This window comes from Thunnus thynnus, chromosome 22 (assembly GCF_963924715.1).
Source record: "Thunnus thynnus chromosome 22, fThuThy2.1, whole genome shotgun sequence".
Classification (NCBI taxonomy): Eukaryota; Metazoa; Chordata; class Actinopteri; order Scombriformes; family Scombridae; genus Thunnus; species Thunnus thynnus.
This window is the reverse complement of record NC_089538.1, coordinates 14,711,455-14,729,193: the sequence shown is the minus strand read 5'-3', so window position 1 is coordinate 14,729,193 and position 17,739 is coordinate 14,711,455.

Here is a 17,739-nt window from a genome sequence, read left to right as displayed (position 1 = left end):
CTCCCTTTCTGTTTCTCGTCTCGGTCCCTCCTCTCCTCTCTTCTCCTTCCTGTCTCTATCTTCCTCTCTGCCTTTTTCCTCAAGCTGCCTCTCCTTTGCTGGGATGCCTTGTAACTTGCAGTTTTGGGTAATCCTGCCGAACAGGACAGAGTGTGTGTGTGTGTGTGTGTGTGTGTGTGTGATCCGGTGTAGATCACATTATTTACCAGACAGCTCTTTCAATTTTTTTCTCTCCAAGGCTATGTGGTCCTCGAAAGCTCAATCAAGATTTCACCAAGGTCTCTGCAACAACCAATGAAACAGAATGAGCAATATCAAAACAAAAGCTCCAAGGCTGCCTGTGCTTCAGTGCTGCCTCTCGTGGCAAAATAAGACAGCTGTAAAAATCAACCCAGTCTTACATCAAAATGTGTAATAGCTACATTGGACCACAGCACAAAACACTGTAGTTTCACAATAAGGGCTCTAAAATTGTGAGGTTTTTTTTCTATTGGCTTGCGACTACGTCACGTGATTGGCAAGTTTCCGTCTGCGATAACAAAACAAAATGGCTGATGGCTTATTCTCAGTGGAAAATGCAATATTTTAAGATAGTTTCAGCATTAAAATGCATTTAGATAACATTTCTACATATCTAGTGAGAAATGTGCATTTTATTTTCACGATCTTTGTTCAGTGAATGTATATGATGTTAAGATTGTTTCTGGTCCCGCTAGAAAATTGTTGGAACGCAATGTTTTCCATCGTTGCTATGGTGGTTGCTATGACTGAAAACACGCAGCTTGCATGTTGTTTGAATCATTGTCTTCGCATTGTGTAGTTATCTGAGCTGTTACGTTATTTGTGTTATTTTATGTAACTGTTTGATGATGGTCTTTCAATAAAAAAATTTAGATTTTAGATCCCAGGAATGACATATTTCTTCTTCTTTGGATTTCCGACAGACTGCATCAGTCTGGTGGACGGATCAGAGTACCCACTGCCTGGAAGTAGCCCGTTATCCTTACTGTTGATTTTAATGATATCCTCAACATTTCATATTTGGAGTTAAAATTGAGACACTTATTGCCTATATTGTATTTTTTTATGTATGCAATCTGCTCTATCATGACGATCGATGACTAGTTGGATGTTGCCATCGCTCACTTGCTAATAATTGTCTTTTCCTCATTGATTTTCACTTAAAAACTGACCAATTCAGAGAGGAAATACTCAATAATTTGTGTTTGGTGTGTATTTTTTAGATGGCAAAAAAGCAGTGTTGAAGATGTCTTGAAGATGATTATGGATGGTGATTCAAGTGACACAGAGCAGTTAGGGGAAGATGATTATGATGATGATGATAATAAGGAATGAACTCTTATTGCAATGTGTACTGAGGGAAACTCAGATAGCAGTGACGAGGAAGACTTGCAAGACGAAAGTGTCGACCAGACAAGCGTAGAAATCAAGGGCCCTACAACAACACAGGACACAACAACAAAGCAGTCAGCAAATGGAAAAGTGAAAAGGAAAGAGTATCAGTGGAAAAAAAAAACAATTTGAAGCTCCAGCTGCTGAATTTGATGAATGTGTTGAGAAGGACTTAGAAGACAGGCTTGACTGGACACCATACATGTATTTCAAAGATTTTGTGACTGACGAAATGCTACAGGAAATTGCAGAACAAACAAACTTGTACAGTGTGCAGAAAGAAGGAAAGTCAGTGAAGAAATCTCCCAAAGAAACTGAGTAAATTCTGGGTATATACATGCACATGGGGTTAAGGCCCAGTGCGCAAGCCTATTGGGAGATGGAGACAAAGCACTTCCCAGTTTGTGATGTGATGTCTCAAGATCGATTCCTGAAATTGCTGACACTGATTCACTCTCAGGACAACGTCAATATGATGATGTGTAGAAAGATAAACTTTGGAAACTCAGGCCATGGTCACAAAAACTACACAAACAATTTCTTTGCATACCTCCTGAAGAATGTCACGCTGTTGACAAAATCATGGTGCCTTTCAAGGGCAAATTGCATTGACATGTTTATATGCCAACAAAACTTCACAAATGGGGGTTCAAGATGTGGGGACGTGCTGGACAAAGTGGCTTTCTTTATTATTCTGACGTTTGCCAAGGGGCAGAAAATCCAGACCAAGTGAAATCTGTAGTATCACACTGATTATGTAGAGGTCTCAAAAACTCATGTATCAAATATGATTCTCTTGGCATTACAGGGCTATCTCTGTTAAGAAAAGGCGTTTTATAGCCTGTGATTGTAAAATGTGAAGTTGCTCATTTAATTTTATATTTCCAAGAATATGTGGCTAAAGATATTTAATATGAAATTATCTTTCTTAAAGCACAGAGTCTTCCTCAATTAATATTGAGCCACATCATCCAATAAAGCACTCCAACATTGTGTGTGTGTGTGTGTGTGTGTGTGTGTGTGTGTGACTCAATGAACCAGCTTCATCTCCATAGTAACAGTTGATGAGGCTCATGGGTAATGTAGCTGCTTTTGGCTATCAAAAACTCACACAAAAAAACTTGATTTCTGAGAAATTGAAGGTGAAATAATTAAAACAGATGCACATATGCTAATTAGCAAATGCTAGCATGCTAACGTGATAAACTAAGATGGGGAATATGGTAAAAAAATGCCTGCTAAACACATGTCAATATTGTCATGAATTTGTTATTATACAAACAGTGCTTTGAGCCACATGTTGCAAAGTATAGCTTCACAGAGTCACTAGCATGACTCTTAGTCTTGTTATGTATTACCTTTTCTGTCTATTATATGTGTTACTTTTCCATCTTTCTCCAATAAAGAACTGTCACCTCTGTTTGAAAACTGCTGTATAAATAAAGATTTGCTTGTGAGCTCCAAAAATACTGTTACTACACAGTAAACTGAAAACCATAAAAGGACATTTTTAAATGTGCAATATATGACACTCAGCCCCACTATGTGTCGCACTAGCACTAGCATCTCAGACCAAAACAAATGTACACCATGTTTACTCAGTAATGTTTGAAAAAAAAGAAAGCAGCACCTGAACAGACAGCTCACGAAACTCACATCAAACTGTCAAACTAGGCAGGCTGATCAAATATGGATCAAGAATCTGTTACTGCATTGCCTATTTCATGCCTCAAATGTTTTCAGAAACATATTTTAGTGTACTGTTTAGCTGTAATTTGAGAAAGTTTGTTACCCAGCTGGCATGTTGAGAATGGCCATGGGGAGGACAGTGAGGGACTCACATGGACTTCACACACTACGTACAACACACAGAGGTAGTATGACTTCATTCTCTGCTCAGGTCGCCATTATTTCACTATATCTTTACATAGCAAATAGTTGTTTGCTGACATTTAGTGGGGGTGAATGTCATATATTGCACCTTTAAAGTCAAAGCAAAAGAAAGAAAGTCCACACAAGGGTTTGTTCTTACATCAGTAATAGTTTACATGGTTCCACAATCAGGGATCTTAACTGTGACCTTTTCTGGACTTGAAATTTTGCTCCCTTGCTTCAGACAGGGAGATAAATGGGTCTGTGTCCACTCAGGTTACCAACACAAGTCCAATTATTTTGTCTTGGCCATCCAATCTGGTTTACCTTTTTAGGTTTTCCTTGGGCGTGTGATCAAATCAGAGCCTGTCTCTGGAATCTTGGCCCGGGCCTTCTCTCCTTTCCACACCATGTTTATTCCATAAAGAAATCTACAATATCAGAATCATCAGATGGATGCGTGATATGAGATAACAGCGCGGTGAAAGAATGCGCTGATGCTGTCAAACCCTTTTTCTTCTCTGCAGTTGCACTAGTAAGCGATTTGTATTTTGCTTTCGCTGTGCCTCACAGTCGTGATTGTTTGCACAGGGAGAACAAATTGGCTTGACAGAGAAGGCTTTTTTATTTCTCTACAGATGGACAAATGATTTGACAATAATGTAAACTGTACATGTAAAATACCACTAGTAGAGTCCTGGCCTGCCTTGTTACTATGTTTGTGATCACAGTTTTGCAAATACATGTACTGTACTGTTTTCTACAACCAAAGATACACATGTACAGTTGTCATTATGATATACCTAATTTAGATGTAATATATTATATTTAGTATAAAACAAACAATAGCTACATTACCCTGATCTTTCCATTTAGATTTCTCTCTCTGCATCTTTTATCCACATGTTGTTGAGAAACTTGGTTGCAAGATATTCAGCAACACTTTTTCTCAAAAGTGACTGATGGCGAATCCAGCTGCCTTCAGATCATCAGAAAAGGAGTTAATGTGTTGATTTCTGGAGCATTTTTACATTAATATTAAAACATGTGAGCTACATCGTCAAAAGCGAATTAATCCAAGTATAAAAACAGTTTATTAAGCATACTGTCACAGTTATAAAAAAACCCAAAATGATTTGTATACCCAAAGGTCCATAACTTTGCCAAACTGACACCCTTATCCACATCATAATTTCAAGATCATTTTTGTAGGTCAGACAAGCAAAGCCACCACAAAGCATTAACTGCAAGGTCAAAGTAATATTAACCTCTACATGAATTGTATATAAAAAAGGGCATTCATCCCAGGGCAAATGTCTTCTACTCTATAAGAGACCTATTTTATGTCCACATTTTGGTACATAGCAGGTCACAATGTCTACTTGATCGCTCTTGACGTGGCTCAGCTGTGAAACTGAGGTATCTCAGAGGGCCATCAAAGCAATCTTAGCCTCTCCATAAAGGTGGGAGGATTTGGTTTATTCTGCACTCATTCTTAAGCACCCTAAGCTTTGTTTGTGCCTTATTATATCCTCCCATCTGTCTGTGTGGTGTCTGAGGGAAAAAGGAAGTCAGCTCTGACATGGCTTCTTAACAGTCTAATTTTATCCTCAGTTGTAGAGGCATTGTAATTCATTTTATGGACTGATCAAAATGTCTGTGCTCTGGTCTACATATTAGTGAATTTTATTGGCTTTTGTGGAACTTACCATATAATGTATCTTACTGATGTTTCTGTATGCACAATTATTTTTATCTATGACAATACAAGCTAAGTAAATATGTACTGTATATAGTTACCGCTGACCTAATTCATTGTTATGCAATTAAAGTTAAAGTGAAACATAACATTTTCACAGAGCTTTAGGTATGCGTGAAGCTACACTGTCACGATTAGGGAGGAAGTGCCCTCAGGCCATCCAAAGGACACCACCTTTTTGGGACACATCCATCAGTGGATTCGAGGCCCCATGTTTGGCTGTTGTGTATCGAAGGAGATACATGGCAATATCCATCCCCATTCATCAGGATAAAGAGACTCTTGACTTACTTGCGTGTCAAATCAAGTCAATCACAGATCAGTCACACAGGGCTTTGCAGTCTTTACAGCATCCGACACCCTCAACACCTTTGGGACAGGAAGGGGAGACTGTCCAAAAAGAATTAAATCTAAGTTAGTAATAACAAAAAAGAAAACACCTTGGGATGTTTGTGTCCATTATTCATGTAGATGTTATGCACCTCCAAAGCAATACAGAATGAAATAATTTGCTATGGCTTTAAGAATGACATTTTGTACATTAACTACAAGGACTAGAGGTGTGAAGATGAACAGATACGGCTCAGAAAATCAATACAAGAGTCAGAGATTTGGCTCCATCAGTACAATACAATACAATACAAACAACTTTATTAATCCCACTAGGGACAATTTGTTTGGAGCATCTCAATGTATACACAACTCAATAACATACAAATGTACAAATAAATAATCTTATCGGCAGAATCACAGATCTGAGCCAAATTCGGCAAGACTTTTGGAAAAATAATTGATCTGGCCCTCAAAAATGATCTTTTGAAGTAGCTCTCTCTCTTACTGTCCTCCTTAGTGTTATTGTGTGTGTCAGTGTGTGGGACCCAACCTCCTCTTGCTACTTTCCTCTATCACACGCCTGCTTCAAGACACCCACAACATCCTCACACTGAAAGATATTTCAGACTGCCATGTGCAACAGTGCCTGAAATCTTTTACATTGCATTACCAGTTTTTAAAAATGCTCAATTGAATTGTAAAAAAATGCTGGTGGCACCATAAACCTTTCTACTTTTATAAGAACGCAACAAGTGTGCTGACAGTAAAGTTGCAGAGAGGAGAAAGTGATGCCGGCATCAACAGTTAGTGTTAGTGCTACTTCTGACTGGCCCCAACTCATTCAGGTTATTGAAGCCATGTGTTGATTTATTTGCAGGGACAAGTGTCCATACATAGTTTTTGACAATACCACATTCTGAATGATGGCAGGGAGCCAGGAACTGAGGTAAACAACACCCGGTCAGTGGCATTTTAGTGAAACTTTGGCTGGTTATAAAGTTATCCAGTGTATCACTGACCATGTTGGGTACTGTTTGTGTGGCAGATGACATAACTATCTGGGACATTTCTGGTTTAGTATAGAATATAAACTGAATAAATTATCAGTTTATTTTAGTCTCATTTTTGATATTAAAGGATGGGTTCACAATTTTTTCAAGTCTGTCTTAAAAAAAAACAGTCAGGTGTCCATATGTACACTGAAAGAGGTTTTCCTCGCTGTAATCATTCCTCCTGTTCAAATATTCCCTTCAAATGTGCTTTCTATGTAAGTGATAGACAAAATCCACAGTGTGTCCACATAGTCATTTTGAGCCAAAATGCATTTAAAAGTTGATCTGAAGCTTATATGAGGCTTCAGCAGTCTGAATTAGTCATATCAAGTGGATATCTGCCACTTTTTAAAAAATCACTCTTTGTATTTCCACAGACAGTGTTTCCCTGTCGAGCTGCTGTCGAAGTATAATAACAAAAAGTGCTACTTTTGTACTAAAAGGGCTGTAATGTTGAAACATATCTACTTGATTTGTCTAATTTGGATGGATGGAGCTTCATATAAACTTTTTAATACATTTTTGTACAGAAGGAGGCTTGTGGATTTTTTCCCTCCCATCACTTATATCGCAAATGCATTATGAAGTAATCACCTAATGGTCAATATGAACAGGAGGAATGATTAAAACAAGAAAAGCATGTGTTAATGTTCATATGCATACCTGAATTGGAAAAATTGTGAACCTGTACTTTCAAAAAAAAATCAGATATCAAAAATATTGAGCTAATAATTATAAGCTTTGAATCTCTTGTCATTATTATTACAAATGTATGTTTTGTTTTTGTATCACATTGTAGACTGTTTATCTAGATACATATCAAATGGTCAAAGAGGGAGAGATACACATCATTTTTAGAGGTTACCCAGATAGCATACAGAAGTGGGCCACTTCAAGGCAATGATGCGGCACTGCTGGTCTTCTCCTGGCCTGGACAAAATGGATGTGAGTCTGAAATGGCCCACATGTAAAATAGCAGATATGGCCCAAATATCCCAAATCAAATGTGGGCCTTTTTTGGCAAAGATGCGGTGCTCTCAGGTATGTGTATTCTGAATGTGGGCCAGTTTTGGTTTATCTGGTTTTTCTTGGTTGATATATAGCTTGCTTGTGGCCCCAGATCTGGGAAACAGGAGTGGACTGCCCAAGTGCCATCATTCCACACAGTATGTGGGCTGGATGAAAGTGCCAAAAGGGTCGTGTGTCGAGCTGGATTTGGGCCACAGCAATTTTGCTATCTGGGTATAGTGAATTTTTTCCTACATTGTGATACAGTGTGACTCCACAGAACTTAAAATCCTACAAAAATAAAAATAATAACTCCTTTAGCGTTTATTCCTTTATTCTGAGATTAAAAGCTCTCAGTGTTTATGAAATCAGTTTCATTGTACTTTAAAGGTGTCACATAAGTGAAACCTGTTTTCCTATTTGATCACTTTAAGTGTGACTTATATCTCATTTTAAGAAATGCAAGCTCTACAGTTAAAGAAATAAATACATAACATGTTTGGGGTGGAAAAGAGAGAATTAACTCTCTGGGTTATTCATCAGTTATATGCGTATGCTGTTCGATAGCCGCAGCTAAACATATGGTGGAGTAAATGGAGACGGGTTGAGAGGAACAGGTGGTCACTTGGCCAGGAGGATGAGCTGAGGGTCTCTGTAGGAAAGAGAGATAAAAGGGCTCCATAGGTTTATTTACTAGACAGAAACAAGTGGACAGATAAACAGGACTTAAATGATCAAATCCTGATATTATAAATTATGTCTTTAATTACGGCTAATATTGTGCCTGAGTGAATAAATATATTCATGGGAGTATTTCAGTGACTGTGTACATGTTTTTATTTCAGGACGAGTCATGAAATAAAAAATTAAAAACCTGTTTTCAGTTGTTAAAACATGCATCACAAAACTACTCTTGGCGCCGCTTAATTGACACACCTGAATGACTGGAGTCTTGATTCTCCGTCTAAATTACTGAGTGGGCTGATGGATTTCGTGGCACGTTTTCACGCATTGAGGAGCGCGCGGTCGTGATTTGCTAATAAGTAAACTCATTACCACACATGTGCAAGATTTTCCATTAAATGTGGACTCATCACAAGTATTAGCTGCCTCATTCTTTCTTTTCACACTCCCCCAACCCACACCGTACAAATCCCCCACCATGCAGGCATCCTCCTTTTTCTTTCTTCCAATATCTCCCTGTGAGCAGCCATGGGGATGGGATATAGCCTGGGGGCACCGATTTCCCTGAGCAAGCAGCCTGCGATTGCACACTAGCCTAATAAACCTTAAAGTATATATTTCCCCCATTTCTCTCCCCTTTTTTTTTAAACCCTCCCCATCTTCCTCCTTCCTATCTTAAAAATAGGAATATACCGTATATATTGCAAGTGTAGCTAAGGCTAACATGAATTATATCTCTGACCATTACAACTAGATCCTGTGAAAAGATGGATAAACCTTCAAGTAAAGGTTTGATTCAATATGTGGATATTCAGGTTGTTTTCAATACATATATATGTATTTTTTTTACATAAAGAAACTGAATGACAAAACATAACACTGAGAGAATAATAAGACAGCAAGGTAACTACTGGCACTAGCCTTGTTTTTCTATTCATTTACAAAAGCTGCATGTTTCATTACCTCTGACTGTAGATTGTACATAAAGCAACAGTTGGGCAGGACATATGGCAGCCAAAACATGGGCACTGTTGTGTGGCACTGCTTCATTGTACACAGATGTTGGACTAGAGTGGGGAAAACATTGCAGAATTTAGTATTACTTAAAAAAAATTAACTTCATTGATTGACATTAATATTGAATATTCTGTAATTATTATCTCATCATTCAAATATGGGATTCATACTTCAGGAAACAAGCGCACTTGTTGCTTCTCAGATGGTGAGGTTAGGTTTTATATACCATTGTGTAGTGTCACATTCTATTAGGGTGTGCATCCTTTGGTTGGCTGTGTTCATTATATGAATGCCTTTGTGCCTGACACAAGTTGTCAATAACATGGATACACATGGTAAAAGAACTGATGAATCTTTAATTGAAACTGCCATTCCACAAACTACATGTGCATGTTGTAAATGAGTGCTGTTGTCCATGTGAATAAACTCTCTGAACAAAGCTGAGAAATTCAAAGTCTAAGCAGGTCCAAGACGCAACTGAAAATAAATAAAAATGAACAAATAAGAGTAAAAACAAGGTCATGTCTTTGGGACAGTTCAATACAATTTGATTCAGCTGTGATCTCTGATTTAGCTCAGATTTGATATTTTCAACTATTAATGAACAAAATGTATTAGTTAAAAAACAGAAACCTCAATAGTCACATAATTTATATTTCAAATTACAAACTTAGGAATGTGCTAGAAGATTTGGTCTCCTGCCACATGATAGTAAACATGGGCTGTAATACACTGGGTAGGTTTTAGGCCAGAACCCATGAAGGACCTTTTTTTTTTTTAATAAAATGCAGCTGACTTTTCATTGTTTACTTTGTAAGACAGGTTAGTGTCATTCATACATACACACACATGCACCATCTAAAACTGTTATTTTCACAAATTCAATTTTATATGTGAGTGCATGTACTTGGAAATCATACAGCTTAGGGATTCACCTTTGGAAGTAGTGTTAGCTGCCAATAACAACTTTATTGTCATGTATTTTTGATAAATGAGTGGGCATGAGTGGTAAAATCCAACACTTATCACTGTGAGCAATGCTATCAGGGGAGGCACAGATAAAAGGCGAGACCTGGACAGATACTGAGGCAAGTCCGAAATACCCCCCAGTCTGACACAAGTCAGGGATTTAAAAATGTCTCAATAGTGGACTCCTGTGCTACAGCCCTGGCACAGGCTAATAGTCCAACTGCCATGTTGCCTTTGCTGCTGGCTTAATCTGCACACAACTGACATTTCCCTAAATGACTACAAACTGGTGTTGGACTGTGCTCCACTTCCTGTAAAGCTCTAATTTCCTGGGTGTGTAGCAAAACTTAAAATGTGTCTCAGTCAAGTATAATTCAGCGACAGCACCTCTCCAAGTGTCAGCATTCACAACAACCCCTCTGAGCAAGCATCTTAAATAAAACGTGAGGAATTATGTGCTGAGTGCCGCGCATCAATCACATTGATTCTCCAGGCCTCATCATCCTATATAAAGTCCTTAGTATAATAATGTTGTCAGTGGATTTGGTGTGAGGTGTCTTCACACTGCCAGTGTCAGTTCATTTAGATGCTCCCTCGGAGCCCTGGCAGCTATCATTGCTTATAACCACTGTGTCAGTCAAAGGCAGGGGCAGAAACACAGCATCCTGCCCTTCGGAGGTGCTAACATAATGACAGAAAGACGCCATGGCTCCATGTGAGGGTGTGTTAAATGTTTCCATGAATATCAGATGTGTGACTTGGGCAGGAGGAGACTGTAATGGAAGTAAACTACTTTTGACACTCTTGACTGTCAGTTTGCTTTCATGGTGAAGCACATTCGTCGAGACATGAGCACTCCCCCAATAGCGAGTGACTGCTCGCCCCTGGATTCCTCACTTGTCAAACGTTATTTTGAGATAAGCATGTGGGATCTGTGTTTTGATAGCGGAGCCTGAAATGTCACCTTGTGTTGATCGTCATGAGAGAACTTAAAATCTTTAAGAATAAAAATAGCAAGAATTGAGCGTCACAGAACAAATGACAGCAAAATACAGTAAGATTTGCCCTCAAATTTAAAATTGCAACTGTGTTGATGCAACAGTTAGACTTCTAGCACACGGTGTACATTTCATTTAGAAATGCTAAAAGAAAATGGCCAGTATAGCCCAAAGTCTCCACTCAAACTCTGGAATTTATTTCATTGCAATATGGTGTGAGACAGCATTCGCTCTTCCCTCATCATGCATTCATGAGATGTATTTATGGACTGATAGTCAGGAAATAGGACACAGGGAAACATATGCAGCTGGTACATTGTGGTGTCTAGAAAAGATACAGAAAATTTCAGGTGTTCATCACCACAGTTGCCATAGAAAAGTTCTTTGGAAAGTGCTTGGGAAACAAAATATATGTTTGGCAAGGGAAGGGGAAGTATTTAAGCTTATAATTTGCGATTTTTTAATCATACGAATTGACTTAAAGGACCAGTGTGTATGATTTAGGGGTATTTAGTGGTGAGGTTGCAGATTGCAACCAACTGATAACGCCTCCCCACACCTTCCCCAAGCGTGTAGGAGAACCTACGGTGGCCATGGAACTCGCAAAAAACATGGAAGGCCCTCTCTAGAGCCAGTGTTGGTTTGTCCATTCTGGGTTACCATAGAACATGGTGGTGCATCATGGTGGGCTCCATGGAAGAGGACCCAACAACAACAATTCTTCTTTTCATGGGATTATACACTGATTAAAACATACTTACGAATATTATATTCCATTTCTGCCAAATCTGTTCTACTAGATGCCACTAAATTCCACACATTGCACCTTTAACTTACAATTAATTGATTTGGTGATGCCTCGTTTTTCATTGTTTGTTTGTCAGAAAATGAGAGATTTGAATGAATAGAATAATTCCTACTATACAGCTAATACAACATCAAACCCCATATATTCACAAGCTTTACATTTGTTGCAAAACGTCAAGTCTTCTTTTTCAACTTCAAGGTGATTCCTGGTTTTCTCCTCTGATGTTGGGCTTTGACAAAAGGTTCATTATAATAATGTGAGCCCTACATCAAAAGCAAACCTGCATGCTACATGTATTCTTTTTTGTCATATTCACTTGAAATCAAATCAAATATATATGTAAGGTGTGTGATCAGAGGCTGACACAATCTTGATTTGTTTGCTTCTGATATAGAAGAAGAAGGAAATTGTAACATTATACAGTAGAAGACTTCTCCTTCTATCTTCTCATTTCACAGTAGATCTGAACTATCTGTGTCCTCCAGGCATTTTTACATTCCATGGACAAAAGAAGAAAAAAAAATATATCATTCCAAGGTTTGCCTCATTTAAAAAAAAAAAAAAAAAACTGATCATTTTTAATAATGCCACTGTCCTTCTCATCCCTTCAATAAAACGCAGACACAAAAGTTACAGTTTTAACAGTTTTTTTTTATGTATGGTAATTTTCTGTCTCCCCCATTTCCTCCTATGTTCCACAACCCAATTAGGCTTGCACAGAACTGTGCAATGTTGCTGAAAAGCCCTGAGCAGTACGGTGGCTCTGAATGCCCAAGGTGTGTTATTATCTTGTATTAGTGCACCACCTGCCTTGCCATAATGATTAGCTAATTGGCTCAGTGCGTGTCTTGAAATAATAAAGAAAGGAGACATTTTACTCTGATTAAGGAAGCACATCAAGTGAGTGAGAGCAAGGCCAGTGAGATCTATACAAAAGTACACTTAATGGCTGCAATTTTAGGCAGCATAGAGGCAATACGAATATGGATGTTTTTATTGGACTTTAATAGTTGTAACCCACAGACAATCCACACATGTGTACCATGATCCACAAATATTTCACTACCCACAAACATGTATTTTTTTATTTGTGTTGTGTAAAGTCATATTCACAAAAATGCAGAGCAATTTGCAAATACACATAATTTATTCTGTAAACACGTATTTCAATTTCCCATAAAAAATGATATAGGTTTTACAAATTTAAATAGTTTCACCACAAAAATATATGTAAAATCATATTTATGCATCTGTGGATCCATTTGTACATGTGAAACGGGTTTTGCACATTTGTGGATCACTTCCTGTCAGTTTGTGGGCCACGAGACATTTGTGTCTTTCCTCCTATTTTTTTTGTAGATTTTGTCTATGTTTTGTCTCATTTGTAGCAAAGCTGATCGGTCATTTGCATTGCCTTCTTTTCACGCTTCTAGCTTCATATTGCTCCGTGACATGACTCTCCCTTTTTTTATTTTTGTCCCCGCTCTTTGTTCTTTTAATCTAAATCACTTCCACCAAGTTAGGAACTTGAAATACATGGTTTTATTTCTGCCTATTCAAGAGCTCCTTTCTATGCTAACACTGGATGGACACAATTATTTTGTGTAATGTGAAACACCAGCTCCAACTCCTAGTTTTCCCTCAGCTCTAAGGAGTGTTTTAGCATCTTTCAGCTCATTGTTTTGGATTTTATTTCTCAGTGCTCAAAACCTGTGAAAAGCCCACTGTACACCGTCTGTCTTTGTTGACAGACAAAGTCAGCAACTATCTGTGAACATAGTGGAGAATTTAGAGGCTAAAAAGACAGATATTTTCCTCAGAAGTTGATGAACACCAAAACAACACTAAGGGGAGATTGAATATTGGACTAATGGCCAGAAACATAACTCCAAGTTAAGTTAATGGTGCTCCATGTCTGCCGGATGTGTAAAGGTGTAAATATATATATTCACAGCTTTGTCTGCTACTCCAAGTCACCAAAAAAGAGAGAAAAAGCCAGTTACTGCTGCTTTAAATAAAAATGTAAAAATAGTGCTTTGATTGACAGGATCTTTGGTCAAAATATTTTAAGAAGCAACACAGTATAAAGGTTGGATTAATAATGTTTCAAGGATAGCTGCTTGCTAGTTGCAATAATTTGTTTGGCTCAGGGAATGAAGGTGCATCTCGTACAGTAAATGGGTTTAAAATTCATTTTGACTGTACACAGGAGAGAGAGTACTTCTCATATCAGCAGGATAGAGAAGATTTTGGCAGTTATATATATGTTTTCAAAGTGGCAGTGAGGTTTGAAAAATGACCTCACAGGTTTTACTTTTGTATATTTTTGAGAGAAAAAAATAAGAGCTTACATTTGAGACTAGAATGACAATTGTCAAATGAAGAAACTTGTGATTACAAGTTTTTTACATTGTGTCTCCTGTCTGACAAAAAGGTTTTGTTGAAGAGATATAATGGAAGTAGATTGTATTAACAGTAAATCATGTAATTATAACAATATTAGGCATTCAAATGATTCCTAAATGCAACACCTTGAGACAAATAAAAATGAATCATACATCATAACATATATTGAATTATAGGTAGACCGCATTTTGACTCTGAATGATGTCTCTCAACTGTCTAGACTGTGTACCCTTGAAAATATTATTAGATTTATGGGTCTGATTTACAAAGACGGTATGAATCATTCTTTCACAGCCATAACCTCTAAATTCCAGACAAAACTTTCAAAGCCAATTATTGATTCTAGTTGCTGCTCTTTACTTTTACATGCCAGTAAACCACAGACTAGTCTATAACCAATCCATTATAGGTCAGTTCTTCCACTGTCTGTTTCAAAAGTGTGTCCATTTTTAAAGCACATACTTTGCACTGCAGGGAAGAAGCAAACACCTGGGGACTGTGCTGAAATAGAGACATTATTTTTCTCACAAAGAAGGAAATGTTCCTAGATTACCCTGACAGTATTTCCTCATGGCATGGATGTGCTCTGTCCTACTGGGCAACTGAAGCTCTGCAATTCAACAAACTCTGAATAGCAAACTCTCTGTCTGCGTGGTCAAAGAAAACTGTTGCTGTTACTGAACAGTGTCTAAGTAGCACTTATGTTTACTGCACATAAAACATAACATTTGAACAAAGATTATATAATGTAACCCTTATTCTATGATGCAGTTTGACCTGTAGGATTGGTCAGTCTCCTCTGTGGAGCAGAAATTTGTATCTACCAGCACAACTAATCAAGAATATGGACAGAATATCATGTACTATACACTGACCCTTTAAGGGACACAGTAACTCCACTAAGCATGAACCATGCCAGCAAAAAGGTAGAAGGTTATGGGAGGCTGCTAGTTGCTTGATCACAAAAGAACAGCTAAATTCATTTGCACAGGCTGGCCCAAGAGGTGTTGCTGAAAGCTTGGTGGAAAGTTGAACTAGGACAGAATCGTGCAAATTTACTTTGTGTTTATACTGGTGGATCCACTGATTGTGGTGATTCTGTTGAAAATTTGGTTAAAAATGCTTGTACTTTAAGATCAATCCTTTATAGGTTAGGAACATATGGGACTAACTATAACACAGGCCACTTTATTATTGTAAAGACAGATGTGTGATGAGCTGTTGAACCCAAGGCCCATTTATTTTTAGTTTCATGGTATAATCACTGCATGCCAGCCAGGTATGACACAGCTTGATATTTTATAGGACAGGTTAGCCTACTAAGATATGCCATGTAAGTACATATTCTATATGTGATATTTATATGATATTTTCAATGAAAAATAAAAAGTATTTTAACGCAAATTGTCCAGAGGGTTGAGTGGGATTTAATGAAACTGTAAGATTACAATTAAATTACAATTGAATTGATTATTTTGTTGGCTTATGGCTTCCTTACTTCTTACTGGCTGCAACGAATATGATAAAAATATAATGCATATATCATGTGCATTACATAATGCTTCCCTTATGTGTCACTCTTATAGAAATGTATTAGTCAGGATTTTTAATTATTTTTATCAGGATCCACATATTTAGACATACAAATTATTATTTTCCAATACAATTTACAATACTTAACAACAACATAACTCCTGTGGGATTGCATTATTTTTCAGTGTACATTTGCCCCATTCAGAGGCTGAATCAACATTGATTAGTGATTAGGGACCTACGATATGTCCAGGGATTTCGTAAACACCCATCTTAAACAGTGCTTCCACCTCAGCTACAGTACTTGGGTCGGGGTGGTTGTCACCAGGATAAATAGTAAGGGGAAGATGGCTAATTGTAGGGGTTGCTCTGGGGAGTCCCCAGGCAAAGGAGATAACATGAGCACTCCACAGGGGCTTTATCAATGAGTAATGACCTTGGCTGTCTTCCTTTACACACGCACATACACAAAGACACATGGCTGGGCACAAACTCCCTGGATGGGGAGTGACATCATCTTGAGGTAACCAAATGGATATGTGGGTGTGGGTTTGGTGGTAGGGGGATTGGTTCCATTTTTAAGTTGCATTGGGAGGCAGAGGAGAGTGGTGGTTAAATTGTCCATTAGTACAGTTTGAAGATGGACTCCTGGGCTTTGGAAAGCTCACTTTGCCATAGAGAGTCAGATTGCTCGCTATTTGTTGAAGTGGGGGAAAACATTTTTCCTAAAAGCCTTTTTTTTTTTCTCTCTTTTTTTTTTCTTTGTCCCTCCAATCTGCAAGAGGTCATGGGAGGTTGGGTTGGTTGGGTTGTAGCTTTAAAGTCCTTTATTATTGGCAAGAATTCATTAGTGAATAAAAAGGAGCATTATAACCAAAAACAACCCTGAATTTCACAAATCAGTGCAGCCCTCAATGCAGTGTTGTTTCATCTGCATATAAATGACACTATGTAATAACTCTTATTGGAGTTTACATGATTAGTGTTATTTATTCCATTTTCTCTGTGATTAACAGTACAGTGCAGCAACTGCTTGAGCAACCTCAACGAATGAGAGATGTCAGGAGAAACAGTACAATGTCTGATAATTGAATGCAACACATTCAACAACAACAGTTTGTTTTTAACAATCAAAAACATTCAGGTACATTGAAACAATAAAATGAGGACTTTTTTATCTGATTTAGTTGTTAAACCACATAGTAATGGAAGTAACAGTACGTTGATTGATGATTAATACACCACAGGAAATAACCTGTGATAATATACAGTAGATTATGCAAAATTCAGAGCCTAATGAATGACAACAACAACAAATTAATACAAGATACAAATCACCTGCACAGAAATATTGTGGAAAAATAACAATGATATACAGTATAGCACATTAAAGTGCCATGCACATGCCAAAGCTACTATATGAATGGGAGCAAAATACAAGGCTTCCTGTTCCATCAGTCCCGCTGCACAATCAACTCCCCCACCTCCATCACCACCACCCTTTCCATCACTGTCATCCCCTGTATTCCACTGCCACTGAATTCATCTGTATATTATGAATTTTCATCACAGTATGACAGTCAGTCAATGGACAAGAAAAAAGATGGTAAATATATTCTAGATTGGTAGTAAATGTAGTGTAGTTAACATTCAGTAGCACACGTATCTAGGAAGGACAAATTGTAATGTGAATTCTTGCGGTTTCATTTTGTTATATACATCTTTTTTTAACTATGCATGGAAAATGATTTAATTTTGATAAGAGCTACATTGGTGTTCAACACTATAACCAGCTGTCCTGAAAATAAAAATTGAAAACTCAGTTGTGCTATTATATGTTGAAGCTTCCCACATTGCTCAAAATTAAATAACTCAATAAGACATTAT